The sequence below is a fragment of the Bactrocera neohumeralis genome, unplaced genomic scaffold, assembly GCF_024586455.1.
Source record: "Bactrocera neohumeralis isolate Rockhampton unplaced genomic scaffold, APGP_CSIRO_Bneo_wtdbg2-racon-allhic-juicebox.fasta_v2 cluster09, whole genome shotgun sequence".
In the NCBI taxonomy this organism is placed as follows: Eukaryota; Metazoa; Arthropoda; class Insecta; order Diptera; family Tephritidae; genus Bactrocera; species Bactrocera neohumeralis.
In genome coordinates this window covers 15825270-15840051 of record NW_026089622.1, presented here as the reverse complement: position 1 = coordinate 15840051, position 14782 = coordinate 15825270, and the positions used below count along the sequence as shown (strand labels likewise).

General features: G+C 37.5%; 1 long non-coding RNA gene across 1 annotated transcript; it reads left to right on the top strand.

The window, feature by feature from the left end:
- The first annotated feature begins 11146 nt into the window (after positions 1 to 11146).
- On the top strand, positions 11147 to 14621 carry LOC126764463 (uncharacterized). Its single transcript, XR_007667991.1, has 2 exons — positions 11147 to 13060; positions 13113 to 14621. It is a non-coding gene; the product is annotated as an uncharacterized LOC126764463 (long non-coding RNA).
- Positions 14622 to 14782: the final 161 nt, after the last annotated feature.

The following is a 14782-nucleotide window of genomic DNA, read 5'->3' as shown; positions in this document are numbered from 1 at the left end:
CTGTGTTTCCTGCAGTACCTTACCAGTCTATCCACATCTAACCTGGCTTGTACCGCCCCAGATCCTGCGTCAGAAACTCTGAAATGCAAAAGAAGTCAATATTGTTCCCGACTACTCGTACTACACAAGTTCTAGGTCCCTCGCTAAAGAGATCCCAGAGTACCTTGTTAGAATGATGTCTGATCCGAATGATTGGAATGCCCAAGGATAAGTCGGAAGGGTTGGTTACTCGTCCTCATAGCAGATATGCAGGTTTATTCATCCATATCCCCATCGTGGCAATTATGTGGTACCCTTCTGAGTTCGTAAAAGTAATGCGTGTACCCACTGGTGTTGCACCCATTTTTATACTCTTGCAACCTGTTGCTACAGAGTCTTATAGTTTTGTTAACCTAACGGTGGTATGTATTACCTAAAACTAATCGAGATAGATATTATTATATATATTATATATATAAATGATCAGGGTGACAAGAAAAGTTGGAATCGGATTGACTGTCTGTTTGTTCGCCCGTTCGTCCATCCGTGCAAGCTGTAACTTTAAAAAAATTTAGATATCTTGATGAAACTTGGTATGCAGGTTATTCGCCCAGCGCGAATACTATAAGAACTCCTACCGATAGTGTGTGCTAACACCACCACTTACTTTTTGAAATCACTTGGAAAAAAATGTTCATAGTTCCAGTTTATGTGTGGTGTGTGAGGGTACTGTTGTCTTCAAATGTGGTGTGTGTGTCAGTGTTGCTTTGTGAGTGGTGTGTTGTAGTGCGGTGCATAGGACGGGAAGCTTAGCCAGTGTAAAAATGGATGAAATCGGGTGAAAATCCCGTTCGCTCCCCATATAACGGTACTGTTCAAAACTACTAACAGCGCGGTAAATCAATAACTAAATGCGTCAGAAACATAGAAAATTGCTGCCGGGATGGTATGACAAGGCTTTACAGGAGCCGGGGTAAAAATTGAACATTAGGTGAGGCACCGCCCACAAGTCAAGAAGCAATTAATATAACAGGATCAAATTTTGCACGAATAATGTCTTTAGTGTATACCACGTTATGACCAAAAATTGTTTAAATTTAACAAAAACTGTTCAAGCCCCTAGGTACCGAATATTTTGACCCCAGTACCTATAGTTGACTTTTGATCGAGAATATACATATATAATATATATAAAGTAGATATAAAATAAAATTTAGAGATAGTACTTTTCTGACATTTGTATGTATGTTGAAAATGGTTGGAATCGCACCAATACCTCTGTCTCAATTCCGTTGGCTGGCGAATTTAATTGTGTTCAAACCCATGTATGCCCACATACATTTCGTACACGTGCATACAATGACAAACAAGAACAACAACAACAATTTATTTCTATAAAGAAAAGGTTATTACAATATTCAATGATCTGCAAGATGAACTTACCGCAGTGTCTCAGCCTATCTCTTCGGCGTTCGGAAATTGAGTGAATTATAATCGGCGTTCCAACAGTATGGACACCGAAAACGAACGTCGGGAATAAAGGACACTGCGATAATTCACAATAATGTGCTTAAACTAATAATTCACAGTGATCCTTAAACTGATTAAAATTATTAACTATAAATTCGTTACAAGTAATCGCCGTTTTGTTACAACCTCCCTTAGCCCCCATATACTTAATATAAAGATAATCGAGCTTCCGTGCGACTTTGTACCGCATATATCGGCCAATATGTGAGTAGTCTCAATGAAAATGAGTTAGCGTGTTTTACTCATAACAGTATATCTTTGTGCCTAAAATAGATAAATTTGAACGAAAACTTTATTTACTACCAATATAACTAATATCAGGATTTTCGAAAATCCGGCTGACTTTACTCTATATGATTGGTTTATTGGTATGTGACATGAAGTATTGAGTAAAATAGATAAAATCTGGTCGATAATACCCCAACTGCCATGTACCACATATGTATAATGGGTTCTGTTTTTTAACCTTATGTGTCTGTTAGTATAGAAGTTAAATATAATATATGAATATATAAAATTGTTGGGATTTCGATCCCCAGGTTGAAAGTACACTAATGAATGTTTCGAACTTCTTTGAACGTAATAAGGTATATTTTCAGCTTTTCGGAGTTATGTGCTGTCTTCGGAGGTGCCAAAAAAAAGTGTCCCAACTGCTGACATGATTCCGGCCGAATGCGTAGCTGAAACAATAAAATTCAAAAAGTTTATTAAACTTAAAAATATTTCCAATCCAATGACCAACGATCCTTGTAAAATATCAAAAATTAAGCAAATGGCGTAATTTTGAAAAAAAAAATCGTTTTTTAGGTAAAAAATTGTCGTTTTTTTAATGCCAAATTAACAATTTTTCAACCAATTAAAAAGATCGTGGGTCACTGTATAGTAAATGTATTCAACAATACTCAGTTTAAGTTGAGTTTTTAGTCAATCGGTTAATTTATCGTTGAGTTATGATGTCAGCAATTTTGAAAAATGTCGTTTCGAGAAAAACGCGTTTAAAGTTTCACTTACATGTTTACATATATACATATGTTTGTACCTCCGAGCGGTCGCTACTTAGAACGCTGCCATCCGAAATCTATTCAAGATACGAACTACCCGATTTCACAGAATATTTTTGGAAATATAAACTATCGAAAAAGCAAAAAAAAAAAAACACTGGTATAGCCCCTTAACATACATATGTACATTAAATTTAACCTTTTCGGTCGAGTTGATATTACATTCATATATCTTATTTGAAGATGTTCTTAGTCCAAGTCTAACTTTATAACCTGCAATATAAGTCAAGAAAAGATACCAAATTCGATTGTAATGTATTTTTGATTTCATTGAACAATGCATGTTTAATGCTTTCGCGGCTTTGTGCTTTGCAAGTTACAAGAGTATAACATGTTCGGTTGCCCCCGAAGTTAGCTCTTCCTTACTTGTTATTCCTTGCTTTTTACTAAACGGTAGATTTAACTTAGTTGAATGTTTTGATGATAATGGACCTAATAACATACCAGAGTGTATATATATATGTATACATAAGGTTGAAAATATTTTTTAATCTATTTTAGAATTAAATTTATTTTCTTTGATATTAGAAAACAAAGTTGAATTGTTATTTTTAAAGAAATTATAAAAACTTCGCAAAAAAAATGCGGTATTAACCACTTAAAGGAGGACGTAAAAACAAAAAATATGTATATCACAGGGAAAAATCATAAATTACTATTTCAACGAATCGTTTTTCTAAACACTACTTATCCAAAATCGACCTCGACCCTTATTCATTAGAATGTGTATTTAAAATTATATTAGATACTAAACATCAAATTATTATTTTAAAATAAACAAATTGGTAACTATTTGAATATAAATGTAGGTACTATCTTTTGTAATAATTAGGATAAACAGAATAACTTCTTTCTAGAAAACCCGTTTATTTCGAACGGCAATACTACTAGTAATAAACTTAATAAAAATGTTGTAACTAAAAAAATTCGCCCTATTTAAATCAACAATAGACTAAAGACAATTCCAATTAGTTTAATTATACTGGAGGTAGTTCCAATTTAACTGGTCAAGCGAAAATGACACATTACTCACAAGCCACTAGTAAAAATTATCAACATTTTAATAATTTATTTATTTATTTATTTAACAAATTAACGTCAATCGGCAATATACAACAGTTACTTTTATAAGTTAAAGAAAAAAGAGAAAAAAAATATAATTGGTTGTCAAAAAAGTCTTGCGGTATTTTCCCTAGTTGGCGCTGAAAGCGCGTAGTTTTAGTTTAATTCGTCGCGCATGCTATACCTTTTTGGAAAGCTCATTTAATGCGCTAACACGTGTTTGATTGATTGTCGTTTCTTTTAAGTCGTTCGTGAGTTATAGCGTCACAAACATGGAGCAAAATAAAGAGAAAATACGGCATATTTTACAGTACTACTACGATAAAGGCAAAAATGCATCTCAAGCCGCTAATAAAATTTGTGCAGTTTATGGACCCGATACGGTTTCCATTTCCACCGCACAACGATGGTTTCAACGTTTTCGTTCTGGTGTAGAGGTGGTCGAAGATGCTCCACGCTCCAGAAGGCCTGTCGTCGAAAATTGCGATAAGATCGCTGAATTGGTCGAAAGAGACCGGCATAGTAGCAGCCGTAGTATCGGTCAAGAGCTGGGCATGAGTCATCAAAAATTCATTTCTATTTTCAATAAAAAAAAAAATACCGCAAGACTTTTTTGACAACCCATTAATATAATAATGAGGGCAATTGTATTACAGTGATCAATTTAATGGTATGGAAGGAGTTTGTCCTTTATATTATTGATGATTGAACTGAGGGAGCCTCCATAGAAATCGATGTTCTGGTGAAGTGAATTTACATGGTTAGCAATCCTGTTGTGAGGTCCGTGGAAGACGTAATTTTACTGTGTCTTTGTTGTTCTAAGTTTCCGTGATTGTCTCAGCGAGAATGCCGTAAGAGAAAACTCAAAACTACCAAGAAACTCTGGGGCATCAATTAAGTTGTTAGCAATCTTAAACTAGGTCAGCGACTTGACGACGTGTAGCTAGGCTGTTGATTTTATAGCGTGAACGAATATCATCAGTGGACAGTACCTGCGACCTCAAGGTTGTATGAAAGGATAGAGACTTACAGAATTTATTTTGGACCTTCTCCAATCTTTTGATTGAGACATCAGTGTCAGGAGACCAGACTACAGTGCCCTATTCAAGTATGGGTAGAGCCAGTTGGCGATATAGACATCAATGTGTAGGGATTGCGAAACTCTTTGCCTGTTCTCGTGATTAATCCAAGAACCTTGAAAGCTTGGAGTGTGATTTTGTCTATATGCTTCGGGTAAGTGAGTTTGTTGTCTATAATGATGCCCAGGTCTTTGATGTCGGGAACTTCTTGCAGGTTGTGACCGTTTAGTTTATAACTGGTGGCAATATTGCTGTGAGAGCGCGAGTACGAGACTACCGCGCATGTATTTGCGTTAAGGTCAAGTTTGTTTTTAGTACACCACGCCGAGAGTTTGTCAATGTCATCTTGAAGCAGCTGGACATCTAGCTCATTTTTGATGGTTCTGTAGATCTTTAGGTCATTTGCGTAGAGCAGGTATTCTGACAGGAGAGATTTTTGCCAATATCATTGACAAAGATGTTGAAAAGCAGAGGTCCTAAGTGGGATCCCTGTGGCACTCCAGATGTAACCTTATATTCCTCAGACAAGTATCCATAAACTCTAACTTGCAGGGATCTGTTTACCAGGTAGGAATATAACCAATCCAAGGCATTGCCGTCGACTCCGTAGGCTTGAAGCTTAGAAACAAGAATTCTGTGATTTACACGATCAAAGGCTTTGCTAAAGTCAGTATACATATATGGAGTGAACCTTGAGACCATCGTTCAAAGTGTTGAGTAGGAAATTAGTGTAAGAGAAAAGATTGGACGTGGTTGATCTGCCACCTGGGAATCCGTGCTGTCTTGTCGTGATGATATCTTTAAAGGCAGCAGTAAGTTGAGTGAGGACCAGCTTTTCAAATAGTTTTGCCAACGCTGATTGAAAGCATATAGGCCTGTAGTTGGAAACATCAGTTCTCTGCCCACTTTTGAAGATTGGACTGACATACGACAGCTCCCATGCGCTAGGGAAAGTGCCAAGCTGCAAAGATCTATTGAATATCTGAGTGATAGGCTTATAGAGCACAGTAGCGCAGTTTCTAAGGAAAACATTAGGTATACCGTCAGGTCCTGCACCTTTGTTAGGGTTCAGCTTGAGTAATTGTTTGAGAACATCTTCACATTTGATTTCCAGATTATCGAGGTTGGTTTTTCGGTCATTAATCACTGTTATCATCAGTGAATGTTGTTTTGAAGTATGAGGCATACAGGTTACTGATTGATTCACCAGTGGTAGCAAATTGATCGAGCCATGACCTCTCGAATGGAATGTTCATACTATTGTACTTCTTAACCTTGATGAACTTCCAGAACGCACTTGTGTCACACTGCACCATGTTCTCTATTTTGTCAACATATTTTCTGTAGCATTCAATACTTAAAGTTTTGCAATCAAGCCTTAACATGCTGAAGCGAGCGTAATCTCGTTGATTATTAGAATTCTTGTATTGTGAGTGAGCCGCATTTTTGAGCTTAATTCTGTTGATAAGCTCAAAAGAGAACCAATTAGGGTAATTACTGACATAATTCTTATGTACAGGCACATATAGGGTAATGCCTTCCTCTAGCTTGTTATAAAACCAAGCAATTTCATTGTCGATAGTGTCTGTTTCATACATTCCTACCCAGTTAACCTGGTCATAAAAAACGTTGAGATTATGATAATCGGCTTTCTTGAAGGAGTATGTAGGTGAACTCGGTGATGTAAGATTAGGTCGAAAATTAAGACTGATAGAAGAGCCGGATGATATTTGCCCTCTTCAACAAATGGTACGTTGACGAAGACGAGCTCTAGGTTCTTCTTCTTCTTAATTGGCGTAGACACTGATTATAGCCGAGTTAACAACAGCGCGCCAGTCGTTTCTTCTTTTCGCTACGTGGCGCCAATTGGATATTCCAAGTGAAGCCAGGTTCTTCTCCACTTGGTCCTTCCAACGGAGTGGAGGTCTTCCTCTTCCTCTGCTTACCCCGGCGGGTACAGCGTCGAATACTTTCAGAGCTGGAGTGTTGTCATCCATCTGGACAACATGACCTAGCCAGCGTAGCCGCTGCCTTTTAATTCGCTGACCGATGTCAATGTCGTCGTATATCTCGTACAGCTCATCGTTCCATCGAATGCGATATTCGCCGTGGCCAATGCGCAAAGGACCATAAATCTTTCGCAGAATTTTTCTCTCGAAAACTCGTAACGTCGACTCATCGGTTGCTGTCATCGCCCAAGCCTCTGCACCATATAACAGGACGGGAATTATGAGCGACTTATAGAGTTTAGCTTTTGTTCGTCGAGAGAGGACTTTACTTTTCAATTGCCTACTCAGTCCGAAGTAGCACCTGTTGGCAAGAGCAATCCTGCGTTGGATTTCCAGGCTGACATTGTTGGTGGTGTTAATGCTGGTTCCTAAATAGACGAAATTATCTACAACTTCAAAGTTATGACTGTCAACAGTGACGTGAGTGCCAAGTCGCGAGTGCGACGACTGTTTGATTGATGACAGGAGATATATTTTGTTTTGCCCTCGTTCACTGCCAGACCCATTTGTTTTGCTTCCTTGTCCAGCCTGGAGAAAGCAGAACTAACGGCGCGGGTGTTGAGGTCGATGATATCAATATCATCGGCATACGCCAGCAGCTGTACACTCTTATAGAAGATTGTCCCTTCTCTGTTAAGTTCTGCAGCTCGAACTATTTTCTCCAGAAGCAGGTTGAAGAAGTCGCACGATAGGGAGTCGCCTTGTCTGAAACCTCGTTTGGTATCGACAGCTCGGAGAGGTCCTTCCCGATTCTGACGGGCTTTTGGTGTTGCTCAACGTCAGCTTATACAGCCGTATTAGTTTTGCGAGGATACCAAATTCAGACATCGCGGCATAAAGGCAGCTCCTTTTCGTGCTGTCGAAAGCAGCTTTGAAATCGACGAAGAGGTGGTGTGTGTCGATTCTCCTTTCACGGGTCTTTTCCAAGATTTTGCGCATGGTGAATATCTGGTCGGTTGTTGATTTTCCAGGTCTGAAGCCACACTGATAAGGTCCAATCAGTTTGTATACGGTGGGCTTTAATCTTTCACACAATACGCTCGATAGAACCTTATATGCGATGTTGAGGAGGCTAATCCCACGGTAGTTGGCGCAGATTGTGGGGTCTCCTTTTTTATGGATTGGGCATAGCACACTTAAATTCCAATCGTTGGGCATGCTTTAGGCTCTCTAGGTTATGTTGATCAATTTGTATTAGTTCAGCTTGAAAGTGGCGTTTGACTGCGATGAATACTCCACCACCTCGTTCTAGACCGGACAAAACTGGATCCCTATCGTGCCTAAAAATTGTGTAAGTGCTGTCGATTAGTTCGCCATCGTGAATCGATGGGTGTAAGCATGATTCAGTAATACAAATGAGGGCGATATTACTGACTGCAGACGCTGTGAAAGACTTATTTAGTTTTGTTCGGAGCCCCCGCGTGTTCTGATAGTACACTTGAAGAGCTTCGGGTTTCTTCCTTTTCAATGAGCGGGCAAAAATTTTTGTTAACTATCTGCGGTATGCCATGGATATACTTGATGGTTTTATTTTTGTCACCATTCTTGTTGAGAGTGTTTAATGTAGAGCGTAAATCATTAAGGTGAGTCTGTTGTGCAGGGGTTAGGTCTGGTTTGAATCTAACCTGAGAGCTCCCATTCTGGTTTAGTTTAAAGATTTCTCTGGCATCAGCAACTGACTGGGTCTCTATAAGCAGAGGACGTGTACGGTTAGGTGTCTGATGTCCAAGTCTTCGGATTTTGAATCCAGTTAATTTAGCAGATAATTCATCCGATAATACAGCTTAGAGTGATACTTTATCATCTTCCAGTCGGTCGATGCCAGTAGCTTTGGTTGACTCTGAAATTCCAAGAGCGATGACGTTTGACGCAGGCTTCTTACGATCATTAATTTCTTTTATAATGTCCTCAGGAGAAGATGGTGACGATGATGAGATTTTGTATGAGCATAAATTCTTTTCAATAGTTGTAATACGGTCACTCAGGCTCGTGCATTTTTTATCGGTGATGGCATGTTGCTTGGCGAGCGCTTCAACTTCTTTTTTTTAACCCGGTGATACTTTCACTAATAGATGATTTAAAGTTTTCAATATTGTCGTAAAATTTTTTGGCAAATTCTTCAAATTGTTTATTTAGGACTTTTTCAAGTCTATCAACGTTGTCATTCTCACTTTCATCCTCCGAGTCATCAGAATGTCTTACACTAACCTCCAAATCATTGCATTCCAGACACCTCCATAAGATACGATTTACCTTGATGTTTGTTGCTATTGCGTCAAATTCAGCATTACTAAGGTTCAGACATCTGGAATGAAACCACTTCTGGCACAGAGAGCATCTCAATCCTTTGGTGATTTTCCTCACGTTTTCAGAACAGCTACCACATGTGTTGTTTGCAAATAGCTTCTTAGGTGGCATGTTGATAAGCAGATTGACACATTACCAGTAGTATTAGTATCTAAAAAATGTATGTATTCACAATACGATATTTTACTCTATTAATTTTGTCAGTCAGAGTTAATTAATTTCCAAAAATTATTTTAATAATAAAATAATTCACGAGCGAAAATAACCACGTATGTCTACTTGGTAGCCCTCTAGCGGATTTGTAAAAAATCGAAATTTCCATAATTTGAGAAACTTTAACTAACAGAACGACAAAATAGAAATAGGAAATTCGAATGTCAATTTTCCATTAGCAGACGAGCAAAACTTCCATACTTATGTAGTAATTAATCATCTCATACAAAAATTTAAGGTTATAATTGATACTGGTCTTCAATTTTAGTGTAATAAGCAATAATATTTGTTTCCAGAAACGGAAGCAAAATGAAATTATATTTTACAAATATATCTTAATAAATATACACTAGTTACTAGTAATGCCTATCATAATAATATTTCTAAATAATAATTAGAAATGCCAATAGTCCTTATAACAGCCCAATATGGATCGTTCCGCAAAATGTAGATTCATCTAATAAACAAGAGTAGTAAATAGTTATTGACAATCGAAAGTTAAATGAAAACACGGTTGACGACGGATTTCCAATGCGGAATATTGACGGTATATAGGAAGTGCACTTCGATGACATTTCAAAAACAAATTTTTCGGCATCCACTGGTCATTATGAATTTTTGCGTATGCTACGATATTCTTAATGCGCTAGCTTATCTGCTTAGTTTATTAGGATTTAGAGTTAATAGCCAAAGTATTACAATGTTTTAGGCAGGCCAAACGAACCAAAAATTATAAAACAATAGAAAAATAGTTACTAGTTACATAGTTGCGGGCGGATGAGTTGGTTAAATTATTATTTACAATTGTTATTGGATAAAGCTGTTAATACAGTTCAGAGCGCTGAAAGCGATAATATGGAATACATTAGAATAACCGAACAGGCTATTAATTTATTCAAAAATCATATTTACACATTTTAATACAAATTCTTGCAAACAAAAATTATGTATATTCAAAAATATGGGGTAGTCGAAAAAGTCTCGTCGTATTTCTAATCAAACTTCAACTTATTTTTTTATATTTATAGTAATAAATAAATAAACCATTTACCATTTTCATCGACCAGTTTTTAGCCTTTTTCCGCTAAAGCCAATCGAAACTTCGAAACTTTCAGAACGCAAGGGAGCGAACCATTGTAGTGCTACACGAACTGATACAGCATCGTCTCCGTAAATTTCACAAATTTTATTGGTCGCTTGAGTGACATTCTTCCCTTTTTTATACAAAAAATTCAAAATATAGCAAATTTCTTTATTATTTTCACTCATTTTTGAACTGCTGTAACTTTTTTCAACTTCTCCGAATTAAATTTTTGGGTTAAATGAAGCTTAACACATTTCCAACACTATATAGTATGACACAATGTGATTGGTTGCACTAAAACACTTTTTCGACCACACAATATTATTTGACATTACATTAAAGTAACAAATAATGATTCTATTTTTGACTTCATTTCTTCTCATATGATCTTATGATAGAGAGATTCGTAATCATTTCAGTGATCAGCTTGCTTTATGGTTCCCTCCAAATTCTCGGATCTGGAAGTTTTTTGCTCTTTTAGTATTAACCACTCTGCAATTTGCAAGCAAATATTGCGGTACACAACGAGTGATGCAAGAAGTGACACTATCTCAAGTGCACTTCTCTCTCTTTTGACGAAAGCAGTCCGGGAAGACTGACATTATATGTGCGCAAAAATCAAAAATGGTCAAATTGGTATAATTGCCAAAAAATCCAATATGTTCGATTTGTAATTCTTTCCCATATACATATATTTACTTATATAACCAAAACATATTGTTTACTTGTGTATCCGTAATATATCAAATTTGACTACAGTCCATATTCGCCGAATAATGCATGTATAATTCTTTCGCAAAAAATTTTAATATACAAGGTCTGTCGCAAAAGAAACAGGACTGTTAAAAAAACAACAAAAAATTAATATTTTTCAAAAGTTATATTTTTTTATTCAAAGTAGTTTCTTTGTGCTTCGATACAGCGTTTAGCCCGGTCAATTAGCATTTCAAATGAGTGTTTAAGGTAATTTTTCGGAATGCTCTTGAGAATATCGGTCGTCGCCTTTTGGATAGCTGAAATGTCCTGAAACCAGTGTCCTTTCATGGGCGAATGAAGTTTTCCAAATAGGTAAAAATCACAAGGTGCCAGATCAGGTTAGTAGTGTGAGTGATTATTGGTTAATATGGAGTTTTTTGTCAAAAAATCAGTGACAAGCGTCGACCGATGACACGGCGCATTATCGTGCAACAGGCGCCAGGACCCTGCCTCACGGTATTGTGGTCGAGCACGACGAATGCGTGACAAAGTAAAACACAGCATTAATCGTTTGGCCAGGTGGGACGAACTCTCGGTGTACAATACCCTCGGGATCGTAAAAACAAATCAGCATTGTCTTTATTTTTGACCTCTGAAGACGACCGACTTCTGATAGTCACAGAGGTCCTCACGACCTTCTTGGAATCGCTTAAACCACTCATGCACATTACTACGTGATAGGCACTGATCACCATAAACTTTTTTCATCATTTGAAATGTTTCAGTAAACGTTTTCACAAGTTTAAAACAAAATTTAATATTAGCTCTTTGCATTTTACGACCGATGACCAAAAGCTGCTGTCACTTTTTGATCGATAACATCGATTGTAGTTATCAAATTGTCTTAAAATTTGTACGATATGTCAACAAGAGATCAAACTTTTTATTTCATATACTCACCAATAGGTGGCGCCACCAGAAACAGTTATATTTAAAAAGTTCTGTTTCTTTTGCGACAGACCTTGTAGAGTTTGGTCTGAAGGCATTTCCCTGGCTTTTATCCTAACACATTGCAAAACTATAAAATGTTTGGTTAGATCGGAACTTAGCCCCGCTTCTTCTTTACTGGCGTAGACACCCCTTACGCGATTATAGCCAAGTTAACAACAACGCGCCAGTCGTGACTTCTTTTCGCTACGTGGCGCCAAGTGGAGATTCCAAGCGAAACCAGGTTCTTTTCCACTTGGTCCTTCCAATGAAGTGGAGATCTTCCTCCTCCTTTGCTTCCCCCGGCGGTACTGCGTCGAATACTTTCAGAGCTGGAGTGTTTTCGTCCATTCGGACAACATGACCTAGCCAGCGTAGACGCTGTCTTTTAATTCGCTGAACTATGTCGATGTCGCCGTATATCTCGTACAGCTCATCGTTCCATCGAATGCGGTATTCGAAGTGGCTAACGCGCAAAGGACCATAAATCTTTCGCAGAACCTTTCTCTCGAGAACTCGCAACGTCGACTCATCAGTTGTTATCATCATCCATGCCTCTGCACCATACATATAGCATTACGGGAATCGAACTTAGCCCCTACTTCCTTTTTATTTTTATGCTCTGTTAACATGTTGCTACAGTGTATAATAGTTTTTTAGTAGTAGTAAGAGGAAATTTCAAATAAAATGCAAATTCATCAGTATTTATTTTGTCACCTTGAACTTAATTTCCACGAGATTTAATACACTTATGCCAACGATTTTTCCAGTCTTCGTAAGCACTTTTTGGGATGGCCTACGGCTATTTCAACGAATTTTGTTTTATGTTGTTTTTGTTGCAGGTGTAGAATTCTTCCGAGATGACAGTCCGAGGTCCAGTCAGAGGAAGACCTCCACTCTGTTGGACGGACCAGACGGAGAAGCACCTGGCTTCGCTTGGAATCTTCAATTGGCGCCACCTTGAGAAAAGAAGAAAGAAGAAGTAAAGAAGATAAGTCACTCAATATTGCGATCCTTCGATATCGAATATCGCATTCGATGGAACGATGACTTGTATGTAATATACAAAGTGCTTTCCAAAGTAAACAGGATTTTTTGAATCTAGATCCCTGGTGGCCCCATCTATATGTCGACTGATGCGTTAGAATCTATCTATTTTTATCGATTGTCCAGTGAGAATTTCATGACATTTCATAGATTGGAAGTAAAGGTATTGCGTTTTAATTGTCAGTATGTTTGTGTTATCGGTGCGAAAATGAGCCTCGAACAAAGAGCCAACATTAAATTTTGTTTTAAAATTGATACAACTTTTACCGAAACGTTTCAGTTGATAAAACAAATTTATGGCGATGATTGCGTATCCCGTAGCAGAGTGCACGAGTGCTCTCAACGTTTTCAAAGTGGCCGTGAGGACATAAATGACGATCAACATGTGGGCCAATCAAAATCCATCATCACCCGAAATTCCATCGAAACTGTGCGTGAATTCATCAAAAATCAGCCGAAATATTCATTGAAATTCATGGAAATGGAATTGAACGTCTCCAAAACGTCGATTTATCGCATTTTGACCGCACATTTGGGCTTACGAAAGCTGTGTGCACGGTTTGTTCCGCACGATTATTTTACCAAAAATCACATTTTAACCATTAACCACTCCCCGTATTCACCTCATATGGCACCGTGGAACTTCTACCTTTTCGGAAAAATGGATTTCCCTATGAAAGGAAAGCGTTATGCAGACGTAGAGGCCATTCAAAAGGCTTGCAAAATAGATGGATTTTGCCCAAAAAAAAAATCATTTATGTTTTACCTGTTTACTTTAGAACGCACCTTGTGAAATTGAGATAGTTCAGCGAATTAAGAGAAGGCGACTCGGCTGTCTTGATTATGAAGATACATATTATTAACAAACTAAATATTTTAATTAAGATTATGTACCCTCTCATTAATCGTAAATCTGGTATAAATATTAAAAATAAACTGATTATTTTTATATAATTTTTGGGACAATACTATAGCAAATTATCACTTAAGGAAATTGCCAGTGACACAAATTAAACTTTTAACAAGTAAGGAAGGGCTAAGTTCGGGTGTCACCGAACATTTTATACTCTCGCATGGTAAAGTGAAAATCGAGATTTCATTATACGTCATTTACATATTTTTCAAATACCGTATTTTTGTAAAGTTTTATTCCGCTATCATCATTGGTTCCTAATGTATATACTCGTATTATACAGAGAAGGCATCAGATGGAATTCAAAATAGCGTTATATTGGAAGAAGGCGTGGTTGTGAACCGATTTCACCCATATTTCGTACATGTCATCAGGGTGTTAAGAAAATATTATATACCGAATTTCATTGAAATCGGTCTAGTAGTTCCTGAGATATGGTTTTTGGTCCACAAGTGGGCGAGGCCACGCCCATTTTAAATTTTTAAAAAAGCCTGGGTGCAACTTCCTTCTGCAATTTCTCCCGTAAAATTTAGTGTTTCTGACGTTTTTCGTTAGTCGGTTAACTCACTTTTAGTGATTTTGAACATAACCTTTGTATGGGAGGAGGGCGTGGTTATTATCCGATTTCTTCCATTTTTGAACTGTATATGGAAATACCTGAAGAAAACGACTCTGTAGAGTTTGGTTGACATAGCTATAGTAGTTTCCGAGATATGTACAAAAAACTTAGTAGGGGGCGGCGCCACGCCCACTTTTCCAAAACAATTGCGTCCAAATATGCCCCTCCCTAATGCGATCCTTTGTGCCAAATTTCA